The sequence below is a fragment of the Lissotriton helveticus genome, chromosome 2_1 (assembly GCF_964261635.1).
Source record: "Lissotriton helveticus chromosome 2_1, aLisHel1.1, whole genome shotgun sequence".
Classification (NCBI taxonomy): Eukaryota; Metazoa; Chordata; class Amphibia; order Caudata; family Salamandridae; genus Lissotriton; species Lissotriton helveticus.
The window spans coordinates 834,844,090-834,871,536 of NC_136059.1; the positions used below are offsets into that span (position 1 = coordinate 834,844,090).

At 42.5% G+C, this 27,447-nt stretch overlaps 1 long non-coding RNA gene across 1 annotated transcript in view; it reads right to left on the bottom strand.

Moving 5' to 3' along the window:
- LOC144818281 (uncharacterized) overlaps positions 1-23,876 on the bottom strand; it is a 124,918-nt gene extending 101,042 nt beyond the window's left edge. Inside the window, exons 1-2 of the long non-coding RNA XR_013607081.1 lie at positions 23,688-23,876; positions 20,684-20,756 (exon numbers count right to left, since the gene is read on the bottom strand). This is a non-coding gene — a long non-coding RNA (uncharacterized LOC144818281). The remainder of the gene's footprint in view (positions 1-20,683; positions 20,757-23,687) is intronic.
- Between the last annotated feature and the right edge of the window lie 3,571 nt (positions 23,877-27,447).

Below are 27,447 nucleotides of genomic sequence, written 5' to 3' on the forward strand. Positions count from 1 at the left end.
TTTTCCAAAGAAATTTCACCAAGAGTGAATCTAGTCGCTTAAAATAGTAACAGGGTATGCGAACGGGAATCATGGATAGGAAATATAAAACTATAGGAGCTAGCATCATTTTGATGGAGTCCAAACGACCCCACCATGAAAGAAAGAGGGGATGCCATCTAGTAATAGAGTCACTCAATTTCTTTGTAATATAATCAAAATTAGCCTTCAAAGTGTCTGATATGGAAGGGGAAAACCATAATCCTAAATATTTTACCTTAGTTGACTGCCAAGAGAAACCAGTATGATCGAAATAATGACGTTGACATAAAACATTAAGGGGTAAAACTTCACATTTGTCACGGTTAAGACGATATCCCGAAACCTGTGAGAAGGCGTCAACTTGGAGTGAAAAGGCAGGAAGAGTGGACTCAGGGTTAGGGCAATAAAAAAGAATGTCGTCTGCATAAACCGACAATTTAACTTGATGGGGACCAGGGTTAAAACCGGTAATTTGGGCATCTAGTCGGAGCTTAGTAAGAAAAGGTTCCAATGCTACAATAAACAATAAGGGAGATAAGGGACAACCTTGCCGGACACCTCTGGAGAGGGAGAAATAATCAGAAATGTTTCCATTAGCAAAAATAGAAGCTCTAGGGCCGGAGTACAAAAGGGAGATGAGGGAGATTAATTTAGGTGAGAAGCCAATCCAAGTGAGGGCACGAAACATAAAGTCCCAACTGATCCTGTCAAAGGCCTTTTCAGCATCTAATGTGATGGCCGCAAGTGGGTAGGAAAGGGAAGAAGCTTTACTAAGGACATTAAAGAAAACTCTGGAATTATCAGAGGACAAACGTCCTTTTACAAAACCTGATTGTTCAGGACCTATAAGTTCGGGTAAAATGGGATCAATACGCAGGGCAAGTAATTTGGCAAAAATCTTATAATCCGTATTAACAAGGGAAATGGGGCGGTAATTTTTACAAAAAGAAGGATCTTTGTTGTCTTTGGGGATGAGGCAGATCATAGCATCTTGAAAGGTACCTTGGGAAGAGCCATTTGCAGTAAATGAGTTAAATAAAGCGAGCATGTGCGGAAGAAGAAGTTTCGAAAAATGATCATAGAATTCAATAGAGAAGCCATCAGGGCCGGGGGCTTTAGGATTTTCAATTTTAATATAACTAAAGAGGAGGTACAGGAATCTTTGGAAATTATAGATTCTGCAGTGACATCAGTTCATCTGAAACTTCAGCAACATAGAGTTATATTTATGCATCATTATACTCCAGAGCAAATTTCTAAGTGGGTTAACACACAATCAGCTGCAAAGTCATATTGCTCGAAGTGTCAAGAATATGCTGCAGATTTATGTCATATGCTTGTCACCTCTGCAATGTTGAATACATTCTGGTCCGATGCAACCCATGCGCTGGCAAGATTGGTTGGCCATGATAACCAGATTTCAGAGAAGGAAATAGTGTTAGGGGTACTTTTAGATTGGGGTTGTCTTACAAGATCACTTGTTTCAATCATTTTGGCATGTGCCTGTTTATGTATTGTTCAATCATGGATTCATAGAGTGAGTCCAAATATTAATGAATTTTGGGTTTTACTAAGGGAAATTTATGAAATGGAAATAGCATTAGCCAAACCCCGAGTACCACACTCTTGGCTAAAATTTAAAAGGGTGTGGTCCAGTTTTTAATGGAAATAAGAATCTACGGGATTATTTCTGTGTTTGTCTCCCTCTGCTTTATATGTGTGGTAATTGTAATTGGATATGTCTACAGTTACGTTCTGCTCTTTGTGTTCTCATGTGCTCTGATAATGATCACTGGTATTTTATTTTTGCTTTCTTTTGTTGTAACGTATTTATACATGTAGCTAAGAAAAAAAAGAAAAAATTAATATATCTTTAAAAAAATTGTTTTGCCCTCGCTGTTTCCCAATTTATGGAAACACCCTTATTTATTTTGTTTTCTGTTTTCAAAGAGAGTAATAAGGCAAGTGCAATTCATCATCTGAGGGCAGCTTAACTGTTCTCGCTGCCATGTGGTGATTACTATTTTCTGGCAGGAAACACAGCCCACGCTGTCTTGCTGTCACGTTCCCACTTCAGTGAATAAACATACGGGCTGCAGGAACAGGGACTAACTACCACAAACCCAGCTGCACCCGACTTGCTTGCCTCAGGCTTTCAAAGGAGCTAGGCTGCATTGACGTGGCGGCCTTAGAAGAATTCACATGGCAATGGTCCTAACACTTTGCGTAGCACCATTTTGCTTTGGGCCTCGAGCAGTACGCTCGCAAGTCTCTTAGGTTGCCAGTAGGGCACACTGTAACATGTCATGTTGACAGTTGACAGTTACAGTGTCCCCTTTGTAGCAATCAGCTGTCATTTGATCGGCGTTCTGTATTAAGATTTATTGTCAAAGTTTGGGATATCAAGAAAACCTATTTTACTGCCTTTGCTACACTGGCAATTTTAATTCCATCACTCAACCGAATATATATACCTATTTATTATACGTCTGTTCAAATTACATAGACTGCCCCCTGGGAGCTCTTATTTTGCTTCTTTAGGTTATTTCCATATTTACATAGATCCCATCATGTCTGTTGAGGGAGAGACCCTTGAGACACAGCAGGTAAATATTAAAGAAGACATGATTAAAAGGGTAATTCAGAATGAAATGTGCTTTTGTTTGAGAAAGACTCTTGATCAGGTCATGGTCTTAAGAGGTACTCAGAGTGATGAGGAAAGAGAGTCATTTTTCAGGTGAACACTTGCCTTAGGTTGGCAAAGGATGAAAAAGGAAAATATCGAGTAAGCATATCTAAAATGGGAGGTCAAAGCAATAGGGAAGTCTAATCACCTCACAGAGATCAGGAGGTTTAAGCACCTCACAGAGTGTATGTGTTTTACACAACACAAAAATGAAGGGTGCCCAATGTGGAACAATGGATTCAGATGCCCGAAGCGACATTCAGATTTCTGAGGTTGGGGTTGAAGAGCCCCTCAACGAAAGCCCTGATAAGTATGTTCTGGATCTAGCTCAAGGGGACCTTGATGAGGATGACCTATTTATGGGGTCAGATTCCCCCTCTACCTCCACGGCTACCATTAAAGACCTGGATATCAAGCCCCAGTGTAGGGCTGATTGGTTGCTGCAAGACCACGTAGATACATTTTAAACATGTTAAATACCCAATCCACTTGGAAGGGGGCACTTGTGCTTGGTCATGTCTCTCTTGGAGGTTTTGGTTTTCATTGTCAACAGAGACAAATCTGACCTTCTGGGTCTCTAGAGTTATTGGGCTTCACTATACATACTGTGAAACTAATGCTGTTTTTACCTATAAAGAAGGTTGTTAAAATCCAAAAAGAGATAAGGTTTGTCCTCAATTGGGAGTATTTAACATTGCGGGAATTGGACACTTTATTAGGTCTTCTTTCATCATCTATCCAGGTGATTTTCCCTGGCCTGTGGAATTATCGGGTCTTGCTGATGGTAAAAGCCAAGATCTTTTGGAAGGGGCAATAGTAGGGGCAATAGTATGGAGACAAGGTGTGTCTGGACGAGAAAGCCAGATCAGAGTTGGCTTAGTGGTTGGAGAATCTGGATGCCTGAAATGGCAGGGCGCTATTTGGATGCTCCCCAGACTTTATTCTCAAGTCAGATGACAGCTTGACAGACTGGGGTGCACGTTTGGGTGTTCAGGATACCGGTGGCTTTTGGTCACATGTGAAGAGAGTGCATCATATAAATTATCTAGAGTTCACATTAGGTCTTTATGGGATTCAGGCATTGTTTTCAAGGCAGAACAGTTTTGTCTGCAGTAGCGTATATAAATCGGTTCCTCAGACCTGTCAGACGTAGCAAAGAAGCTTCGTTTTTTTAGCTTGGAACACAAGATCAACCTCGAAGCAGAAGAAGACCGGGGAAGATGAGTGTTTCTGAAGACTGGAATACAAGATGTTTACTGAATTTCAGTGACTGGAGACTAAACAGTTATTGTTTCAGGAGACTAACTCAGTTTTGGGGCCCACTAGAGATCAATCTCTTTGTGAGCCGACTGACATTTCAACCAGAAAATTATTACAGCTGGATGCCAGATCCCAGGGTTCTAGCGGTGAACATTTTCCTTCAAACCTGGAAGGGAATGGCTGCATATGCATTCCCTTCCTTTGCAATGATTCAGAGAGTACTTCAGAAAGTAAGGCATCAGAGCTGTTTAATTATCCTGATAACTCTGTTTAGGGTCTCACAATCATGGTTTCAAAAGAACTTTGAAATAGCTTGCGACGGTCACTTTTTCCTTCCGGCTGTACCAGGTCTTCTGCAAAATGCTAACGGGGAGGAACATTCTCTGATGTTGATGGGGACTTTGAACCTTCTTGCCTGGAGTGTATCTGGAGATCTAGAAAATTGTCAAGCCTTTCAGAAAGAGCTGATAAGCTCTTGAAGGAGTCCTGGGCTCCAGATACTCACAGTAGATACAGGGGAATTTGGAAGTTGTTGGTATAGCATAGGTCAGCAATCGCTGCAGGGCATTTGTTGGTTAATATCAGGACTGTAGAAATTAAAGTTTTGATCCATAGGGTACTTAAAAGCATCAAATTGAGGAGACCTCACAAAGCTAGGTGTGGTACTCTTTGCAATGTTAATTTAGTCCTCTTGTTGTTTTTATTGTGGTCTGGGAATAGATATTTAGATTTGAATAGGCTTTTTATGAAGTTAGCCTTTTTACTTTGCCTAATATCTTGTCATAGAGTCTGATATGTAAAGGTTTTGGAGGTCAGTAACAGGGTTTATGATGCCTTCAGTGTTACCTTTGAGATAACCAGAAAAACTAAGGCTATGTCCGATTCCATATTTTGTCCTTCTTTTGATTCTTGCAAAAAGCTCTGTGCTGTGAATTGCATGAAGGAGTATGACTCCAGAATGAGTGACTTCAGACCGGATGGGTTCTGATCAGCTTTTGCTTTCTTTTGTTAAGCCTTTCAAAGCGGTTACTACAGGTATGATTGCTGAGTGGATAAAATTGGCTATATGTCAATTTATTGAAAGTTCATGTTCATTCTATGAGGGCTGCAATGGCTAGCCATTGTTTCTCCAGGGGTGGCAGACTAGAGGATATTATGAAGGAGTCTGATTAATCCAATTCCTCCACTTTTGCAAGACATTATTGTAAGGCAATTGAACACATATCTGAGGTAATGTTTAGAGGCTACAAACATACACAATGGTGGCCTCCGGTCTTGTAATGAAATAGCAATTCTCCAAATTTAATTACAAGAGAATCTAAATTTCATTAAAGACACAGAGGCTAACATTATCCAACACTCCCTCCCTGTTAGCAGGATTTATAAAACAAAGTAAAATGAGCAAAAATAAATAATAATAAATAATTAAGAAATATTTAGAAAAATTGTAGCAAAGAAATTTGCAGTACTTGAAAATATTAATGCAATATTTGATGGAGATTATAATTCTCTGTATCTTGACTACATTGTAATGTGTTTTGTCAGCTTCTGAACTTCGAATGAACCTTGTTTATTTTTGATTAATAATACAATTTTCCTAGATTATTAATGTTTGACTTTTTATTTTAGAAACACTGAGTAATTCTTTAACTTTATAGCTAGATCTTTATCATTTGTTTTCGTTTTCTTCATTCAAGGGTATTTGTTTCCTCATTCAGTTTTGATAGAAGATCCATTTGGCATTTAAAAGAGACAGAATACTCACTGCGTGGAATTCTTATGTGTGCTGACTATTCTATTCCTGAAAGTTTTCCTTTGTGATGTATAATACTTTCAAGTGCTGTGTGGAGTGGCATTAAAGGAATAAATGCATAATGTTAGCCTTTCTGTCTTTAATAAAATTCAGATTCTCTGGTCATTAAATTTGAAGAATAGCTTTTTACAACTCTTTTGAGGTATCTCTGAATGCAAAAAATCATGTAAGTCCCAAGTCATCATTAGGGCTTTAAAGTGCTCCAAAAAAAAAAACACCACACAAATGAAAAAAATTAAACAAAAAGCATGTTACAATGGCCTAATAGTATGCTAAACCCAATGAACACATTTTTTCATCGATAAAGTTTTACATTTTATTTTTCAAGTTCAGGTGTACAAAGTCACTTTTGTGTCCAAGGTCATGGGACTCTGAATCTTGTAAAATTGTGACCTGACTCCCTGCAATGGAAGTCCAAAAATGTACCAATGTTTATTCATTTAAACTACATAGGTACAATTGGAGTAATCTTATTACTATATAGGGCAATTGCAGTCACCTAAGCAACTCCAAAATGGATTTTCAACACTTTTGAAGTGTCCCCATACCCGAAAAAAAGATACATTCCCAATGAATCACCAGTGCATTAAAGTGTTCATAAATGCTAAAAAAATGTCAAAAGGAAAAAAGGGTGTTGCAGTGGCCTAATAACATGCTAACACATCATGAATTAAACAAAATTAATAGCTTTACAAATAAAGTTGAACATTTTCCTTTTCAAGATCGGGGGGACGAGGTCACTTTTGTGTCCGAGGCCTTGGAACTCTACCCCCCTTATGGAGTTCAAAAATGTTAAAATTATCAATCTACTTGAAAACTATATAGGTGCAAATGCATATTCAGCACTTTTGAAGCTTCTCTCAACACAAATCATCAATTTCGCAATGCATACAAAGTGCTATAAAATGCTCAAAAAATGGAAAAAGCAAGTGACAGTGTACTAATAACATGCTAACTAAATGTATATTTCCAAATATCTTTTAATCCTTTAAAATTGTTTTAAAAAGTTACTATTTTATGCATCAATACTGAGGCACATCAAAAGTCTGCGATGCAGCACTCATGATGCAAATGCATCTCTGGTGATGAATGCGAGAAGCTCTGCAGCCTGCTTATAAGCCTTGAGCAAGGAAACGGATGAAAAGCTTTTACTTAAATGGTGACGAGGATTCTGATTTGGCTTCAGTTAATTTTTTTGAAACGCAGCTTGCAAATCCTAATTTTAGACTCTTTCCGTGCCTCAACATCTACTTAAAATGTGACTTCCATATCAAGAATGTAGGCACTGCTCCTAATTAAAACGAACATTTCAGAATAAACACGGGGCATGTGAAACATGTCAGCTAAAGCATAAAGCCATACTTTACTTCAGAAGCAGGCAAGCAAATTAACAGTGCCACAACACTCACTTTTCAGTGTGACACTCCGCAGAATACACATGCTTGGTTTTGCAAAGTAAAAAAAAAGAGGTGATTATAAATATACAAATTAAAATAGGAAAGGAAGTTCAGTCACAAGAAAGATTGGTGGAAGCGTGATTCACGTATAAATGTGTGTCATAATAAATAACGTTGCTTGCAAAACAAGAACGTTGAGTGGAAATGAGCTTTTCATTGATAGCTGGCATTGAACATTACTGGCCTGGATACATGTGCTAAGGTCTCAAGCAGATCTCCAACTCTTAGTGAAAGTATAGCAGCCAGCAATCAGGCACTGGACGAGAGTCAAATGCATAGCAATGCGGGAGAAAACAACTTTACAGTAAAGGGGTAAAATACACATAAGGACTGCTTTCTAGTCAGGTGTAAAAAAAAAAACCACAGACGGGACAGGTTGCCCAACCTTTTCTGGGCCTGCACTACTCCGCATAACCTAGAGCTAGAAATAAATTCCAGTTTAACTGTATAAAGTGTGCCTTCTATATTAGCGTAAACAAAAACAAGTTCCCAACAGGTATTATTGAGAGACAATTTCAATTATGTATGCTTAAAGACATTACTGAGAACAGAGACAAGGAGTCAAAATGGATTTGGAAGAAAGGTGGTATTATTCACCAAGGACAAGGGGTATTAGGTGTACATTTACAGTTAGGAACAGCACTGTAAAGATTAGATCTTCTGACAACCCAGTGGCACTTGGTGCAAGGTGCTATATACAATTTAAAGTGAAATAAAAAGGTGCAAGTGCTTAAAAAACAGCATTTGGTGGCGCATAGAGTATATAGTGTACATCAATTACAGCTTCAATTACAATACAAGTTACAATCACTTGGAAAGGGTTAGTTTCTTGTAAGAGCTGAATGTGTCATATGCGTCTTTTAATTCAAGCTGTGTGGTCGACGGCGTTTCGATCCCCATTGGTCGGGATCGTCATCAGGACGGGGTTGTCGATAAATACAGTGCTGTGGAAGGAGGAAGGCTAGAATGAATAGGGTTCGCCTGGGGAGCGGGAAGTGAGGGTGCAGCAGCATTCAAGGGGGCTAACTCGTAAAGGTATAATGTGTTTAGGGAATGGGGGTGGTGGTGGCCAGACAGGGAAAAAGAGTGATATTTGAGGTGCCTATTGTGCAGGTTGGGAAAATATCTAGGTGGGAAAGTGTTCCACAATAAAAATGATTGGATGAACACTTACAGGAAGCCAGGCAGGGATGCGTGGCTTGTGGCATTCGGGGGAACTTTGCGCCGATAGCTAGAGGAAAAAGGGAAGGTGTAAATATAGGCACGATTGTGTGCGAATAACCATGGCCGCCGGGGGAGTTACTACCTGGTCGCGGTGAGGTCCTGGGTCTGCTCACGTAGTTGGGCAGCGTCTGTGGGAAGGGAGACAGATAGCGTGTGGTCAATCGGGAGAAATGCCACAGTTTGTGAAACAGGCGTGCATTTGAGCAGACCGCGCTAAGGGCGTAGTCTCTGTTCAGGAGAGAGGCGCTTACCTGAAGAATTGAGGGCACAGAAGGCGGAGGCTCATCTGGCGAGGGCAGTCAGCAATGAATGCGATAACAGACCGCATCTGCACCGTGTACTTGGTGATATGAAGCCGCGCGGGGGAGGCGGGGAAGGGGGCGTGTGCCGGGGGCGGGATCCGCAGCTGAATGCAGATGTGTCGCGAGGTGATTGGAGTGATGCTGGGAGGTGGGCGGGGTCAGGGCGGGGAGGCGAGCGGTTCCTAAGGAAACCGGAGAAACAGGAAGTGTCTGAACCAGGGCGGTTCCTGGAGGCGAGCGGTTCCTAAGGAAACCGGAGAAACAGGAAGTGTCAGAGCCAGGGCGGGCACACTTGTGATTGGCGCTTGGTAGCGAGACACATGATTGCACAGAGAGGCCGTAGTTACATATCAAAGTGAACGCAAAAATTACAGTAACAATTGCACACATTGATAAATCAGTTGGCGCTGAGAGGCAAAGTTCAGAGTTACGTTTGTGATGTCAGCAATATAGATTCACAGTACATTACTGGTTAATTAAACCGGGGTTTGACATAAAGAAGGTCAGGGTATAAAACCGGGTGGTTAATTACAAAGTCACAATATGGGTGGGACAAGGCCTCTCAATTAGAGAGGGGACTAGATTTCAGCAGAGGTCAACCACCAGGTGCCAGTGCAGGGATAGTATCTTAGACCATTAGTGTTGACTCTTGATGTGTATGCAGGGGGGCAAGGGGTTAGATGGAAATAGTGCTTGTCCATTCGTCAAGGGTATTGAGCCCATGATTCACCGAGTCCACCCTCGCGATCCATTTGCATTCGGCTCTGTTGAGTAGGGCAGTCATGTTACCTCCTCTGAGGGGTAAGGTGGGTTTCTCAATGACTTGCCATCTGAGATCCGAGTCCATGTGGGAGTGTTCAATGAAATGTGAGACCAGGGGTGCTGTGAGTACCTTACAGTTGATTCTGCTCTTGTGTTGGATGATCCGTAGTTTCACCATTTGGGTTGTTTGACCGATGTAAATCAGGTCACATGGGCATCGGATAGCGTAAATAACGTTTTGGGTCTTGCAATTGGACTGATGGGTAAGAAGGTGTGTTTGGTCTTTATATTTGAATTCCTTGGTGTTAGATGTCAACTCGCACACGCTGCATGATTGGCATTTGAAGTGCCCGATGACCGGGGGCAGGCCCCAAGCCGCTGTGATGGTGTTTTTTTCGGCACCAGACGACGGCCAAGTGATGGCACGAACGAGGTGGTTGGCAATGTTGTTACCTCTCTTGTATGAGAACAATGGTGGTTCATTAAATTGTTCCTCTGATCGTAGAACAGTCCAGTTCTTTTTGATTATTTTGGCTACTTTATTGCTGTCTGGGCTGAAGACTGAGACAAAGGGAATCCTCTTCAGGGTGGGTTTGTTAAGGTTTGGCTTCAGTAAGTCCTCCCGGTGGTTGTACCATGCCCTTTTCTTGGCCTGCTTAACCAGTCGTTTGGGGTATCCCCTGTTGATCAATTTGGAGCCTAAAATGTCCGCTTCTCTAAAGTAATCTTTTCTCCATTTGCAATTTCTTCGAATGCGGAGGAATTGGCCAAATGGGAGACCATCGCGTAGGCCTCTGGGGTGGTTACTTGAGTAGTGCAAAAGGGTGTTGCGTTCAGTTGGTTTGCGGTACAGAACCGTTCCAATTTTACCATCTTCCGCATGTATAGTTACATCAAGGAAGTGTAGGTCGTTGGTTTTGGTTTCGTGGGTGAATTTAAGGTGTTCCTGAGAAGAATTTAGCCAATCAATGCAGGGTTGTAGAGAGTTGGCTGAGCCATTCCAAAATATTAAAATATCGTCTATGTATCGACGCCACAGGTGGATCTGGGGTCGATGTGGATTGATTTGGTTGAGGAATAGTGATTTCTCAAGGGCATGTACATAAAGGATGGCAAAATTCGGAGCAAAGCAAGCCCCCATCGCTACTCCCTTGATTTGTAGGTAGTAGGTATTCTTGTACATAAAGTAGTTGTTTTGGAGTGCCACTCTTAGAAGGTCCATTATGAAATCAGTTGGGGTCTTGGATGGTTGTGGTCTGGAGTTAAGAAGATTTTTGATTACCTCGAGTCCTTCACAGTGGGGAATGTTCGTATAGAGGGACTCGATGTCCAGACTGGCCATGATTTGATTGTCCATATCGAACGGTTGGTCTTCGATCGTGTTAATTAGATCCATCGTGTCCCGGATGTAGGTGTCTGTGATCGGTACAAACTCTTTAATCATAGAGTCCACATATTTGCCAAGGGGTTCCAAGATGGAGCCGCACCCTGATACAATAGGGCGGCCAGGGGGGTTTTGGGCATCTTTGTGTATTTTTGGAAGTACGTAAAGGATCGGGGTCCTCGGGTGTTGGTTGTTCAGGAACTCAAATTCTTTTTTGGTGATGATGTTGTTGTCCCTTGCCGAGGTAGTTATGGAGAGAATCTTTTGTCTAATGTCTGTTAATGGATCTTTAGTCAGAGCACGGTAATGGTCGTGGTTCGTGAGTTGACGTTCCACCTCTCGATCATACTCGGTATTGTTGAGGACAACAATACCTCCTCCCTTGTCCGCGGGTTTGATGACTATCCCTGAATTATTTTGGAGAGTGGTTAGTGCTTCTTTTTCTTCTCGTGGCAGGTTGTAGGGGACGTAGCGTGGAGAGGTCTTGAGTTCCATGACTTCTTTAAGGACCAGCTTTTCAAAGGCCAAAATTTCGGGTGGCATGTGGTGTGAGGGTGGATTAAAGGTTGAGGGGGGACGAAAAGGGGAGACTTCTATCCAACTGGTGTCTGGTTTGTCCGAGAAGAAGTATTTAAGTCTGATTCTTCTGAAGAATTTCAGGAGGTTCGCTTGGAGATCCAGGAAATTTGTTCTGACCGTTGGCACGAAGGAGAGACCACGTGACAGAAGTTTCGTTTCAAGGGGTGTCAAGTTGTGGTCCGACAGGTTGAAGATGGGGATAGATGTTACTGTATTTGTGGTTCCCGTGTTCACTGTTGTGGTTGTCCCCACTGGTAGTATCGGTTGCGGGTTTGTCTGTTGCCCGGTGTTGGAGGCTGGTACTGCTTGGCCCTTGTTTGACGATTTTGTGGTTGTGGATGTTGGCCGCGACCTCGGCCCCGTCCTAAAAAACCAGGAGGGAGTAGTGGCTGTGGGCCAGAGGTGCTGGCGTCTGTGTCTTCGCCTGAGCTGTTTGAGGAAACTGAAAAGGTAACACGCTGGTTGTTTCTGTAGCGGCCCCAATTTTGTGATCTGGGCTGGTTCTGATGTGTGTTATAGAACTCCTCGTTCAGATAAGGGTATGTATTTTCATTCTTATAGTTTTTTATATCTTTCTCAATTTTATTGATCTTCTTGTTGACCTCGAAGGTGTTAAAGGTTGCGATAGAGTTGTGTATTTTTTCCAGGAGGTTTTTTGCGTCAGTGATGGTAGAATCTTCTAGGATGCGTTTTTCCAGTTCTTCAATTTCTTGAAGTTCTTGGCGGCTATGTTCTATCGCTGTGTCTATTCCCAAGACCATCCAGTGGCGAGAGCAGGTCGTCGCTAGATGGCTAAAGCTGACTCGAAACTTGGGGTCCTGTGTGAATATAGCCGGGGTGTTCCGGATTTGTAGGCCTAGCGGAATTACACCAGACCGTAGGTAATCTGTAAGCATACGTGCATGTAGATCCGTTCTGATCTGTTTCTTCTTTAGTTTCTCCAATTGATCCAAAAGGACTCGGGAGGAGTTGGGGGTAGTGGGGGTAGATGTAGACTGTTGAGGGCCTGACAATAATGAGGGCCCCGTAAGTCTAGATTGGATGTATTCCTCTGAATAAGTGAGGGACTCCTTGGACATCTTGTGCAGGCCAGGGGGTCCTGGGCAGATGTGTACCTAAATTAATGGGGTAAACCAGATCGAGTACACAGAGGTACTCCTCTCGCAGCTAGTAGGCTGCTCCTAATAGTTATAGGAAGAACAGGAGGAAACCCATAAACCACGTTGGGATGGGTATGTTGTGTAAACAAAAACAAGTTCCCAACAGGTATTATTGAGAGACAATTTCAATTATGTATGCTTAAAGACATTACTGAGAACAGAGACAAGGAGTCAAAATGGATTTGGAAGAAAGGTGGTATTATTCACCAAGGACAAGGGGTATTAGGTGTACATTTACAGTTAGGAACAGCACTGTAAAGATTAGATCTTCTGACAACCCAGTGGCACTTGGTGCAAGGTGCTATATACAATTTAAAGTGAAATAAAAAGGTGCAAGTGCTTAAAAAACAGCATTTGGTGGCGCATAGAGTATATAGTGTACATCAATTACAGCTTCAATTACAATACAAGTTACAATCACTTGGAAAGGGTTAGTTTCTTGTAAGAGCTGAATGTGTCATATGCGTCTTTTAATTCAAGCTGTGTGGTCGACGGCGTTTCGATCCCCATTGGTCGGGATCGTCATCAGGACGGGGTTGTCGATAAATACAGTGCTGTGGAAGGAGGAAGGCTAGAATGAATAGGGTTCGCCTGGGGAGCGGGAAGTGAGGGTGCAGCAGCATTCAAGGGGGCTAACTCGTAAAGGTATAATGTGTTTAGGGAATGGGGGTGGTGGTGGCCAGACAGGGAAAAAGAGTGATATTTGAGGTGCCTATTGTGCAGGTTGGGAAAATATCTAGGTGGGAAAGTGTTCCACAATAAAAATGATTGGATGAACACTTACAGGAAGCCAGGCAGGGATGCGTGGCTTGTGGCATTCGGGGGAACTTTGCGCCGATAGCTAGAGGAAAAAGGGAAGGTGTAAATATAGGCACGATTGTGTGCGAATAACCATGGCCGCCGGGGGAGTTACTACCTGGTCGCGGTGAGGTCCTGGGTCTGCTCACGTAGTTGGGCAGCGTCTGTGGGAAGGGAGACAGATAGCGTGTGGTCAATCGGGAGAAATGCCACAGTTTGTGAAACAGGCGTGCATTTGAGCAGACCGCGCTAAGGGCGTAGTCTCTGTTCAGGAGAGAGGCGCTTACCTGAAGAATTGAGGGCACAGAAGGCGGAGGCTCATCTGGCGAGGGCAGTCAGCAATGAATGCGATAACAGACCGCATCTGCACCGTGTACTTGGTGATATGAAGCCGCGCGGGGGAGGCGGGGAAGGGGGCGTGTGCCGGGGGCGGGATCCGCAGCTGAATGCAGATGTGTCGCGAGGTGATTGGAGTGATGCTGGGAGGTGGGCGGGGTCAGGGCGGGGAGGCGAGCGGTTCCTAAGGAAACCGGAGAAACAGGAAGTGTCTGAACCAGGGCGGTTCCTGGAGGCGAGCGGTTCCTAAGGAAACCGGAGAAACAGGAAGTGTCAGAGCCAGGGCGGGCACACTTGTGATTGGCGCTTGGTAGCGAGACACATGATTGCACAGAGAGGCCGTAGTTACATATCAAAGTGAACGCAAAAATTACAGTAACAATTGCACACATTGATAAATCAGTTGGCGCTGAGAGGCAAAGTTCAGAGTTACGTTTGTGATGTCAGCAATATAGATTCACAGTACATTACTGGTTAATTAAACCGGGGTTTGACATAAAGAAGGTCAGGGTATAAAACCGGGTGGTTAATTACAAAGTCACAATATGGGTGGGACAAGGCCTCTCAATTAGAGAGGGGACTAGATTTCAGCAGAGGTCAACCACCAGGTGCCAGTGCAGGGATAGTATCTTAGACCATTAGTGTTGACTCTTGATGTGTATGCAGGGGGGCAAGGGGTTAGATGGAAATAGTGCTTGTCCATTCGTCAAGGGTATTGAGCCCATGATTCACCGAGTCCACCCTCGCGATCCATTTGCATTCGGCTCTGTTGAGTAGGGCAGTCATGTTACCTCCTCTGAGGGGTAAGGTGGGTTTCTCAATGACTTGCCATCTGAGATCCGAGTCCATGTGGGAGTGTTCAATGAAATGTGAGACCAGGGGTGCTGTGAGTACCTTACAGTTGATTCTGCTCTTGTGTTGGATGATCCGTAGTTTCACCATTTGGGTTGTTTGACCGATGTAAATCAGGTCACATGGGCATCGGATAGCGTAAATAACGTTTTGGGTCTTGCAATTGGACTGATGGGTAAGAAGGTGTGTTTGGTCTTTATATTTGAATTCCTTGGTGTTAGATGTCAACTCGCACACGCTGCATGATTGGCATTTGAAGTGCCCGATGACCGGGGGCAGGCCCCAAGCCGCTGTGATGGTGTTTTTTTCGGCACCAGACGACGGCCAAGTGATGGCACGAACGAGGTGGTTGGCAATGTTGTTACCTCTCTTGTATGAGAACAATGGTGGTTCATTAAATTGTTCCTCTGATCGTAGAACAGTCCAGTTCTTTTTGATTATTTTGGCTACTTTATTGCTGTCTGGGCTGAAGACTGAGACAAAGGGAATCCTCTTCAGGGTGGGTTTGTTAAGGTTTGGCTTCAGTAAGTCCTCCCGGTGGTTGTACCATGCCCTTTTCTTGGCCTGCTTAACCAGTCGTTTGGGGTATCCCCTGTTGATCAATTTGGAGCCTAAAATGTCCGCTTCTCTAAAGTAATCTTTTCTCCATTTGCAATTTCTTCGAATGCGGAGGAATTGGCCAAATGGGAGACCATCGCGTAGGCCTCTGGGGTGGTTACTTGAGTAGTGCAAAAGGGTGTTGCGTTCAGTTGGTTTGCGGTACAGAACCGTTCCAATTTTACGATCTTCCGCATGTATAGTTACATCAAGGAAGTGTAGGTCGTTGGTTTTGGTTTCGTGGGTGAATTTAAGGTGTTCCTGAGAAGAATTTAGCCAATCAATGCAGGGTTGTAGAGAGTTGGCTGAGCCATTCCAAAATATTAAAATATCGTCTATGTATCGACGCCACAGGTGGATCTGGGGTCGATGTGGATTGATTTGGTTGAGGAATAGTGATTTCTCAAGGGCATGTACATAAAGGATGGCAAAATTCGGAGCAATGTAACTACGGCCTCTCTGTGCAATCATGTGTCTCGCTACCAAGCGCCAATCACAAGTGTGCCCGCCCTGGCTCTGACACTTCCTGTTTCTCCGGTTTCCTTAGGAACCGCTCGCCTCCAGGAACCGCCCTGGTTCAGACACTTCCTGTTTCTCCGGTTTCCTTAGGAACCGCTCGCCTCCCCGCCCTGACCCCGCCCACCTCCCAGCATCACTCCAATCACCTCGCGACACATCTGCATTCAGCTGCGGATCCCGCCCCCGGCACACGCCCCCTTCCCCGCCTCCCCCGCGCGGCTTCATATCACCAAGTACACGGTGCAGATGCGGTCTGTTATCGCATTCATTGCTGACTGCCCTCGCCAGATGAGCCTCCGCCTTCTGTGCCCTCAATTCTTCAGGTAAGCGCCTCTCTCCTGAACAGAGACTACGCCCTTAGCGCGGTCTGCTCAAATGCACGCCTGTTTCACAAACTGTGGCATTTCTCCCGATTGACCACACGCTATCTGTCTCCCTTCCCACAGACGCTGCCCAACTACGTGAGCAGACCCAGGACCTCACCGCGACCAGGTAGTAACTCCCCCGGCGGCCATGGTTATTCGCACACAATCGTGCCTATATTTACACCTTCCCTTTTTCCTCTAGCTATCGGCGCAAAGTTCCCCCGAATGCCACAAGCCACGCATCCCTGCCTGGCTTCCTGTAAGTGTTCATCCAATCATTTTTATTGTGGAACACTTTCCCACCTAGATATTTTCCCAACCTGCACAATAGGCACCTCAAATATCACTCTTTTTCCCTGTCTGGCCACCACCACCCCCATTCCCTAAACACATTATACCTTTACGAGTTAGCCCCCTTGAATGCTGCTGCACCCTCACTTCCCGCTCCCCAGGCGAACCCTATTCATTCTAGCCTTCCTCCTTCCACAGCACTGTATTTATCGACAACCCCGTCCTGATGACGATCCCGACCAATGGGGATCGAAACGCCGTCGACCACACAGCTTGAATTAAAAGACGCATATGACACATTCAGCTCTTACAAGAAACTAACCCTTTCCAAGTGATTGTAACTTGTATTGTAATTGAAGCTGTAATTGATGTACACTATATACTCTATGCGCCACCAAATGCTGTTTTTTAAGCACTTGCACCTTTTTATTTCACTTTAAATTGTATATAGCACCTTGCACCAAGTGCCACTGGGTTGTCAGAAGATCTAATCTTTACAGTGCTGTTCCTAACTGTAAATGTACACCTAATACCCCTTGTCCTTGGTGAATAATACCACCTTTCTTCCAAATCCATTTTGACTCCTTGTCTCTGTTCTCAGTAATGTCTTTAAGCATACATAATTGAAATTGTCTCTCAATAATACCTGTTGGGAAATTCTATATTAGCGAGCATCTCTAATATACAATGGAGACAAATGGGGCCAATAATTCAATTTATATTTAAATTGACTGTTTTATTCCAATGCAGTTTGCATTGAAATGTTTTGTTTTATCTAAGGGAACATCAGCAGTAGAGGATGCACCCATAATTACATTTGCCTCCACCATAGTTCTGCTCCTTCAGATTACTCTTTGGGGAGGAGAGAAAGGGATAGCAAGAGATCGACTGGCAGTATAGCTAGAATACATGTCTATCGTCAATTACTCCCAACGTTGAAGGCTGGCCTGTGAAAGGGTATCCTACCAGTATATTTTGCTTTCGACCATTCATTACCCAGTGCCGGGGATACTGAATATTGAGGTGGTGATGCAGGCGAAACAATTGTGATTTGGAAATGGTTTGTCCATACGTGAAGTGGCACAGGGAGGAACCGAAGAGTGAACTGGATTGCAGCTCAGAGTAATTCAAGCCTTTCACCCATCATTTTGTGTTTTTGTTATTCAAAATAAGAAATTGTGGTAAATAAGACAGTGGGTTACTGATTGAGAGGGGTGTACCCCTACTCATGCAGCAACCACAATCATTATCAGGGTGAAGTCATGGGCAAATTCCGAATTAACCTGTGCTCAACCTGATGGTTGATTGGCACAGAGCATTCAGGCTTAACTTAGAGGCAATATATAAAATATTTGTGAGCACTTCAAACAGTTATAAACTGAAAAAACAAAACATAGAAAATCCCACACCAATTTAGAATTTTTTTTTACATTTTAATAAATGAATCAAGACTAAAAAAACAAAAATTCAATCAGTAGACCGGAGAACTGCAAGTTAAAATATTTCTGTGGAAATTGTGCTAAAAAGCACAAAGTGCTAACTGTGGTTATCTGGTCCGGAATACATTTATACTTTCAGTACACTGCGATGGAACATGGGCCGGCAACAGGAGCCCGCCCAGCTACACTGAACAAGAGTACCTTAAATTCTGGTTGTGAAGAGATGCGGTTTTCCTGATCGCTTCCCATTTCTCACTTTCCCAAGCTGCTTTGGCCTCAGCCAGAGTTTTTTTTAATGAGACCTGGCTGATCTGATGCCTAAGACATCCTTGCTCTTAACTTCTTGTACCAGAGCAATCTCAGCTTCCCTGCACGCCTTGTTGAACCATTGGTGAGTCGGTTTTGGGTTGGGTTTATTGTTGTTTTCATATTTAAAAAAAAAGTCTGCCAATTTTAAAAACATCTCCCGATGATTGCTTTTCATCATCAGCATTAGTTCTTGGTCTTGATAGTTTTCGATCATAGAAAAAGCAAATTCTAAGAAAGGGATGATCTCAGTATACAAAGACACCATTTTCTCGTCTGATGCAGCTATTGTACCCCAACGAACTCCTCTACCACCTTCTCTTGCAATTCAATTTGGAGGAGGTTGGGTGGGGTGGCCCTGGTCTTTCCTAAATTGAGGAATACACAAGTCAAGTATTAGTGGATTATGATCGCTTTCACATCGTGGTTGAACAGCAAAATCCCGGGATTTGGACCAGTTCTCAACATCAAGCCAAAATATAATCAATTATAGAAGCCTGACCTATTTTGTTGAAGGTTTGGTTTCCCGGACTATCTGATGGGAATCGACCATTACAGGCTCTCAGCAAATAGGTAAGTGTGAGTGAGGTCAACTGGAGAAAAATTGTCAAAATGTGGAATTGACCAAACAGAGTCTTCTTCACTTGTGATATTGGGGCTTATGCCATTGAGTGGTTCAAAATGGCAATTAAAATCCCCTCAACAACTAACTGAACAGACTCCGGAAGAGCTGAGAGAAAAGAAGATAAAAAGTCTAACGTCAGCGAGGTTTGCCCCGGCTGCACTGGCCGTGAGTATACATTCATAACAGCCAATTTGGATTGGTCATTAAACGAGAGGAGAATACAAAGTATGTCCAAGGAACCAGTATCGAGGACTTTAACTGAGCACCCCAAGTGGATGGCAATCCAAATACAAAGGCCCCCTGAGGGTCTCCCCCTTTGGCCCTGTATAGCTGGTATTGAGTAAACTACATATCCTAGCCTATGTTGTGGAGTAGCAGGCCATGTCTCTTGAAAGAGACATAACTCATAATCATCAATATAAGCTCCCCTATCAGGATAATCCAACTTGGAGGCAAGACCTGCTATATTCCATGAGAGAATCTTTGTGTTATATAAATCTAGTGGGTTTTTAGTCTGGAGGTTGGTAATTTCCGCCGCATGCTGCGTTATTTGACAAAGTATCCCCTCAGACTCTTGCGAAGTTCCCAAAGAATACCCCCATATACTCAATGGGGCTCCCAGTCCATCCGGATCTTCTATAACCTCCGGTAAATCCCCCAAGTAGCAAACCCCTTGCTCAATACTTTCACATTTTTGTAGCAGTGGTGGCTGGGTGGTTATGCCTTCGGCAGCTTCTACTAAAGGATCCAGCCAATCAACTAGATCTAAGCTGCTGAACCTATTACTAACTGGGATGTTAAAGAACGGGATTGTTTCAGGCCCCTGTCTCATATTTGACTGAAGGTCAGTTTGGGCTCTCATTTCCCATTTTGTGTATACACCTCCCATTCTATTGATCAGAGGAGTGGGAGGATATAAATAACTAAGGGAAGGGTCCTCATACCACTGAACTCCCTTGCATGGCCCCAATTTAAGATATGATGAACCGCCCTAGTATCCCTAAAGTTAATCAATACGCAATCCCCCTGTAGATCTTTCTTTTTTTGCCCCAACCAGCTAACCCGTCTAGCATAAATGATTTTGCCCTGGATTAAAGGGGGCAGTGGTCTGTTTTTATGTAGCAAGAAAATACCTTTGTTTTTTAATTCCAGGTGTAGCTCCACTCTATCGTCTTCCAACTCAGGGACTCCAGCTAGAATAACAGTATACGGAGTCAATACAGGAGGCAGATCTATACATGGGAGATTGGGTTTAGGTGTGAATCTCTTAGGGTCATCCTTATTCCCATAGGCTCCTCTGCTTTTACTGGTAGAATTACATTCCACTGGCATGCCCGTTGTTGTTGTCATCGGGCCTTGGCCATCAACCCTCTCGTTTGATGCCCCTGGTCGAGGACCCCCAAGGCTGTAGAGTGGTTAACTGAAAAGAGGGGCTCTAATAAAGTGTTTGATCCTAAAGAAGAACACATCTGATACATACATTGTAAGGACAACCATACATAACAGCACAGTATATTACTTGGCGAAAAGCTACGTAATATGCAATGACTACTTAGTATTGGGAGTATCTCCATCTCCCTGATTTTTGAAGTCATTTAAAGCAAAACCATTCAATCTTGGTCTGGATTTTATCAGTCACTAGTAGTCAGTGAAGAAACCTACAGACTTGTATAATGTGGTATTTTTCCTGATCCCAGTAATGGCCTGACCAGTGTTATGTTGTATTGAAGGTCCAGACCGAGATGATAGCAAGTAACTTTAAAAGTAGCTTAAACCCACATACAGCAGGTAAGTGCGGACGCAGCCGCAGGTACAGCCTCTCTCCAGTAACAGTCTCCCTCAACCCCCTTGTTCCAATACAGAATCCATAACAGATCGCAAGAGTACATTCAAGGGAAAACACTTACCCAAGCTGTGAAGCACTCGAGCTGCACTCGAGTCTAGCTCCAGCTCTGCTCGAGACACAACACTTCTCCTTCCCTACAATAAAACATCAAACAAAACAAACAATAAAATGAAGAGCAGTGACACCACAAGAAACTAGTGATAAACAAGCTAATCATAAATATGTGTAACATAATCCTCAAACTTCCTTGGTTTGTTACAAACACGTTTTGAACGGGGAGCAATATCATGACCTTTGTTCAAATCAGTATAATTCTGTACATTGGAGGAAACAAGCTTTCCACTAAGTGTTTCACAAATTGAGGGTTCCCCACTGCAACAAGGTTCGTCAGGAGTGTCAATGGGTTGAGAAGTAACACAGGTATCATCAGTATCGTTAATCCAATCATAACTCTTCGTTTCTCGTTGTGCATTGATATGACCTCTGAATAAAGTGATCCTGCTAGCATTCCACATCCTCCCATCACTCAACAGAGCGGAATTGCAAAGATCCTTGATAACTTTGAGGGGTGCAGAATACCCAGTGTTTTTGATTGTCTTTTAGACTTTGTTTGACATTTTTAACAGACCAAGTAATCATTTTAGTGTAATTAAGCCAACCCATGTTGTCTTTGGTGCGTGGGTGTCATCCTCTCATTAGTTCAAAAGGAGAATAACCAGAAGATTGACATTTAGTAACTCTATACGCACAAACTGTTTTCCTCAATTCATCCTCCCAATCTTTGTTATTACTGTTTGAAAGTTCAATAATACCTTTTAGAACTCTGTTGAAGCATTCCACACTACCATTTCCTTCTGGATGATATACTGAGGTTGTTCTGTGAATAATACCAGTGTCTTTTTTTATGAACTTTTTAAAACAGTCTCCTACAATTTGCCCTCTATTGTCAGAAATTAGGTCTTTGGGAAGACCTTCTCGACTAAAGATTTCTCCAAAGAAGTGCAACACGTTTTCTGTGTCAACCTTTTCCACAATTTTTTACTCAGGCCACTCGAGAAATGATCTACCACTACCATCATGTATTTTTGCATGCCATCAATGGCTTTGACAGGACCGAATATATCAATGCCAACTCCCTCCCACCACATATTAGGGATAACAATGGGATGTAGCGTGGTTTTGCAAGTGGTTAAACACTTGTCTGAATTGACACAATCAACACATTCTCGTACAACTCCCTCAATGTCATTGTCAACACCAGGCCACCAATAGGATTGTTTAATTCTACCTTTTGTCTTAACAATACCTAGGTGAGCCTCGTGGCAAAGGTTGATAACTTTGTCACGAAAAGCCCTAGTGGGAATTAATTTGCCTCCTCTTAGTAGTAAATCATTTTCAAGAGAATGTTAATTCCTGACTTCCCAAAACGGGGTGGGTGCCTTTTCTAGATTGGATTTTCCTGGCCAGCCTTTTTGGATAAATTTGCACACATCTTGTATCACATGGTCAAGAGAAATATACTTGACCCACTCGTCAAGGGGTATGCTCGCTAGCTCACTACTGAAGATACTGGCAACAAACCATTGGTCCCAATCATAATCAGTACTGTCCACAGCAGACAAGGGACTCCTGCTTAAGAAATCTGCTGAGCAAACCAGGGACGTACACGACATCATAAACAAAGTCTAAAAACTGTGCAGAAAAACATGATATTCAGCCTAAAACACAGGGTCCTGCTTATGAAACATACAAATTACATAAGGCTGCCCTTCCTTTAAACTCGAACTTGAGTTTGCGGAACCCTAAAAGGTCTATGGGTTCGCCTGTATAGCTCAGCGGGTGCACATCTGGCTTATCAAAATAATGGCCAATTCTAGGACTGAACAATTCCTCCCACTTGTTTCTATTTACAATTGTATAAGGTGAACCAGAATCAGCCATTAATGTTACTTCAACACCTCCTGCTATTATCTCACAAACCGGTTTTCCTTGTTTTACCATGAACCTAGGTTTCATCATCATTAATACACCAAACACTTTATCATAACATTCAGAGTCTCCCCCGTCATCATCCTCCTCACATTCATCCACTACGCATTTAACAGTTATAGAATTTCTACAAGCTCGAGCAAAATGGCCAGTCATTTTACAGTAAGCGCATTTCTGGCCTAAAGCTGGGCATTTTCTGTCATTGGCTAGGTGTGAAGAGCTACCAAAAAGATAACACGCTCCTTTCAAATCTGGAACTTTGATAATACGTTCTTTAGATTTATTATTCCCTTTAAAAGTTTGTTTCATTTTGGTCTTTTCAGAATTGTTCTGATTGGAAACTCTTACAACTTTAACCATTTTATTGCTGTTGTCAATTTTAGCTTTGTTTATAACAATTTTAGCACATCTGGATGTTAATTCAGCTTTGCTGATAATGGCTGAAATATCCCGTAGACTGGCGTCACCATTAATCCAAAGTTTATCTTGTATATTTTGGCTGTTACAGTGCATAAAGAGTTGGTCGCGAATCAGTTCTTCCTCAAAAGTACCAAATTTGCATGATAAAGCTAGTCTTCTAAGAGAGGCGATATAATCTTCTACCTTTTCGCATGGTTCTTGTTTTCTATGATAAAAATTAAACCTGTGTACAGCTTTGCACACTGTTGGGGCAAAATAGGCATTAAGAGCAGCAATAACCTGGTTGAAAACAATTACTTCACTACCTCCTAAGGTTTTCTTCTCGATTCTATTATAAACTCTCAGACCGCCAGGACCTAAACAATGTAAAAGGATTTTGTTTTTCCTTTTCAGAGGCAGTTCTTTGCTTTCGAATGTGTCCAGGTAATTAATTCAATAATCCCTCCACTCTTCCCATCTCTGCTAGATACTTCTCCATCTTTAACCAGAAGGCCTGTGGTGTGGGCAAGTTCAAAGTTGTCATTGCCATTTTAGCCAATCACGCTTGTAAAGAAATAAAAGACGTAAAAGACAATCCTGGAAGTGGCACTGTAGATGTAGAACAGTAATAATAATTAAAATCCGGTGTTTTAATAAAAGCAAATAAAGAGAAGTACCTTGATTGGCACGCTGTATGCGTGTCACAGTTGTAAAAGCTGATGTCCTGCGGTGTGTAAATTGACACGCAGTGTGTGTATCACTGGGAAGATATGTTAAGCGCTAGAAAACCTTTTGAATTCGTGGACGATCGGATATTGAATAACTTGCTGAAGTAAACGCCAGAGTAATTGGAACAAATGACCCACTTCCGATTTCAAAATGGAGTCACGTTGCGTGACCTAGCGCAACCTCGTAGCAACGTAGTGCATGACGGGTTTACACAGTCACAAGGTTGCGTGACGTAGGCTTAAGTTGAAGTTCTTCCGTGGCAATCGATGATCGAATATAGCCGCTTCTCGAAAAATGCGGCCGTCAACAGCTACATGGTCAATGGATAGACGTACCGCCACAAATTTCAGAGAACTTATCCACATTTACTGAATTGTATAAGCCACGTACATTAAAGTCAATAATTTAAGTATGAATCTTATCCTTTTCTGTTAAGGCAGGAAATAACGTTATATGCAGAATAAATGAATGAGAGTTCAAATAAAGGATTGTGACTTACTTCTGATCCGAAATTGTCTTCCCTTAAGAAATGCTGTAATCCTTCCTTTTTTTTCCGAAGGCACAATTTTAAACAAAACTGCACGACTTGATCTGTGAAGAATTCTTGTGTGGGTTCTTTTCTTGGGTTTAAGCTGCAGCCATCGTCGCCATTGTTATGTTGTATTGAAGGTCCAGACCGAGATGCTAGCAAGTAACTTTAATAGTAGCTTAAACCCACGTACAGCCAGGAAATACGGATGCAGCCTCAGGTACAGCTGCAGGTACAGCCTCTCTCCAGTAACAGCCTCCCTCAAACCCCTTGTTCCAATACAGAATCCATAACAGAACGCAAGAGTATATTCAAGGGAAAACACGTACCCAAGCTGTGAAGTGCTCGAGCTGCGCTCAAGTCTTGCTCCAGCTCAGCTCAAAACTCAACAAACAGCATTATTATGAACCCTCCTGAGCCAAGAAAGGAAGAACTTAGGCTTTTTTGAGTTAAACGAGTTGAAATATTCTAACATGCAATTGATCCTGGCTCCAACCATCATAGCCTGGTTATGTTGGGACAATAGGGTGAAACTGAGGCTTCAGTTTCATTTACAAATAGCAGCTGCTGACCATCTCTGTGATCTGAGGTACTTAACTGGCATTAGGGTAAAAAATTACACCAAGATTTGTAACTTTGTTAGGTAGTTGAAATGGGATGTTGAATGATTGTGATGGTGTAATAAGACTATTGATAATCTTGTAAAATTTGGAAGAATTAAGTTATGATGTAGATAAAAGGCAGGCTTTTGGCATGGAAGAATTCATATAGTTCAAGCTGCCATCTTGTTAATACTGTGGAACACATATAAATCTCTTGGTAAATTGAAGAAAGCCTCCAGCATATATTGAAAGCAAGCTGGCGACAGCACCGATTCCTGTGGAACACAACAGTCTACCCAATAGGTGTTGGCATTAACAGGCCTTCACTTAACCTGCTGGGAACAACCATCCAAGTAGTAGCCGACCAGTGTTGTGTGGCATTCTCAACACAGTGAATAATTGATCAATAAAAATGTCATAGTGCACTTTTTTGAAGGTCACAGGGTGGGCCAGGAAGACCATTGGCTTGCCTCGCCTGTATTTTTTATTTTATTTTATGAGTTTTATATAGTGCTGGCAAGACTCGAGAGTATCAGCGCGCTTTTCAGAGCAGAAGTATGGATAGGTTTGAATCAGATGACATATATTAAATAGTATGGACTTGGAGTGGTAGCAAGCTGTTTACGGACATGTACAAAATACATATATTTATATATGGTACTGAGTTCGAAGGGTGGCAAGTCAACAGTAGTATACAGTGGTCCATTGGAAGTGGAGAAAGGTGAGGATCAGGGCTGGTCACTTGGAGTTTGCGGGGGGTTGAGGTGTTGGTTGAGGAGAAAATCCTTTAGTTGTCTTTTGAAGTTCATGAAGGAAGGGTTTGTTCTGCTGTGAACTGGGATGGAGTCTGAAAAGTTGCGTGAATGGGCTTTTTGTTTGTATTTCTTTGACAGGATGAGAAGCAGGATGTTGGAGCTCCTTAAAGTTAATGCCTGGTCAGACTTTACTGATTTGGATGCCAGGCCCTTTGCTTCGTAGTGTAGGGCATTGTGGGTGAGGCAGGCTGCTTTGAAGCAGCATTGGGTTTTTTATTCAGAGCCATTTAAGATTTTTTTAGGGAGGGAGAGATGTGGTTTAAAACGTTTAAAATGTGCTCCGAGGGGATTCGTTGCTATAAAAAACTCCATGTCACAAGTAAATCTTTTTCGCAGCTACAATATCCTTTCTGAATGCTTTAATGCTTGCACAATTCTCTTCTGAACTACAGGAAACGTATTTTTGCTGCTTGGTCTCCAGCCTCTGATTTTGTGGTTTCAGATTGTTTCGGTTCTATAGAGTACCAGTGAGAAGAGTGTGATTGGGCACAAGCCCTTCAGAGAATGCTAGGTCTGACAGCAAGGCTGTCATTTTACAAACATAATAATAATAATGATTGTCAACACTGTGCTTTTTTCAGATTAAAGCATTGTAGATCTGGGGCGTAAAAATATTTCACTGATTTTAACCAATCTACATGTACCTGGGCCTTCTGTTGAATTAATTTCACACACACTTAGGGACAGATGTATGAAGGTTTCTTGTATTTGCTGAAGGTCTGATTCACAAAATCAGACAGTTTGCAACCGCAAAAATGACTTTTTGTTATGTATGAATGCGATTCTGTAATACAGTACCGAATTGCATTTTGAGTTTGGGACCCAATACCAAACAGGTATTTGGAAGGGTAATGTTTTGGGCGTCCTTTTCAAATACCAATTCTTAATTGGGTTGTATTTAAGATTTGCAGCCAAAATTCTGTTGCAAAACATTAACCCTTTCCATGCAACTGCCGCTCCGCCCACGTTCCTTGGCACTAATTCCCCACCCTCATGAGCACATGCCGCCCTTGACTCATGACGGCGTGGAGCCGTCATGAGTAAGGTAGCACCTCGCCAACTCCCTAGCCCCGCCCGCGCCATGGCCGAATAAGCGCCGCGTTGAAAAGGTTAATATTTTACAGACTATACAAATGCAGTTGTAACCCATTCGCAAAGGAGATCCCTTTCCCTTTTTGAATGTTAACTAAAGAAAAGTTTATTGTTGGATCACTACCTAGTCTAAAAAAATAAAATGAAAAAAATATTACTTCAAGTTAATTTTTTTAAGTGCATCTTATTTTACTCTAAAAAAATACTTTATTTATAAGCAATCACGGACATGGTGGTCTGCTGACCTCAGGAGGCCACTATCCTTCTCATGGCTGTGATTGACAGTTGGTCACAATTTATAACCTACCTCATTATTATTCATGAAGTAGATCAAATTGCAGTGGACTACAAATTGGGTTTTTGAGAACTGACCTCTTAGTACATAGTGCTGATTCCTGCTCCCTTGCTAAAGGCAATCAAATTACTCTTTAGTAACACTTATGTTCAAGTAAAATAGGAAATGGGGGCTCAATTTCAAGTACAATTCACACATCTTATGGCCTTAAACAGGGCTGCATGCTGGCCCAAGTTCTGTTCAATGCATTCACTGCAGATCTTTACAATTTTTCAAAAGATATTCCAGTAAACCCCCAAAACTGGGCACCCAACTGTTACCAGTATTGCAATATGCATAGGATACCGTCTTACTAAGTAAAACCCCCAAATACAT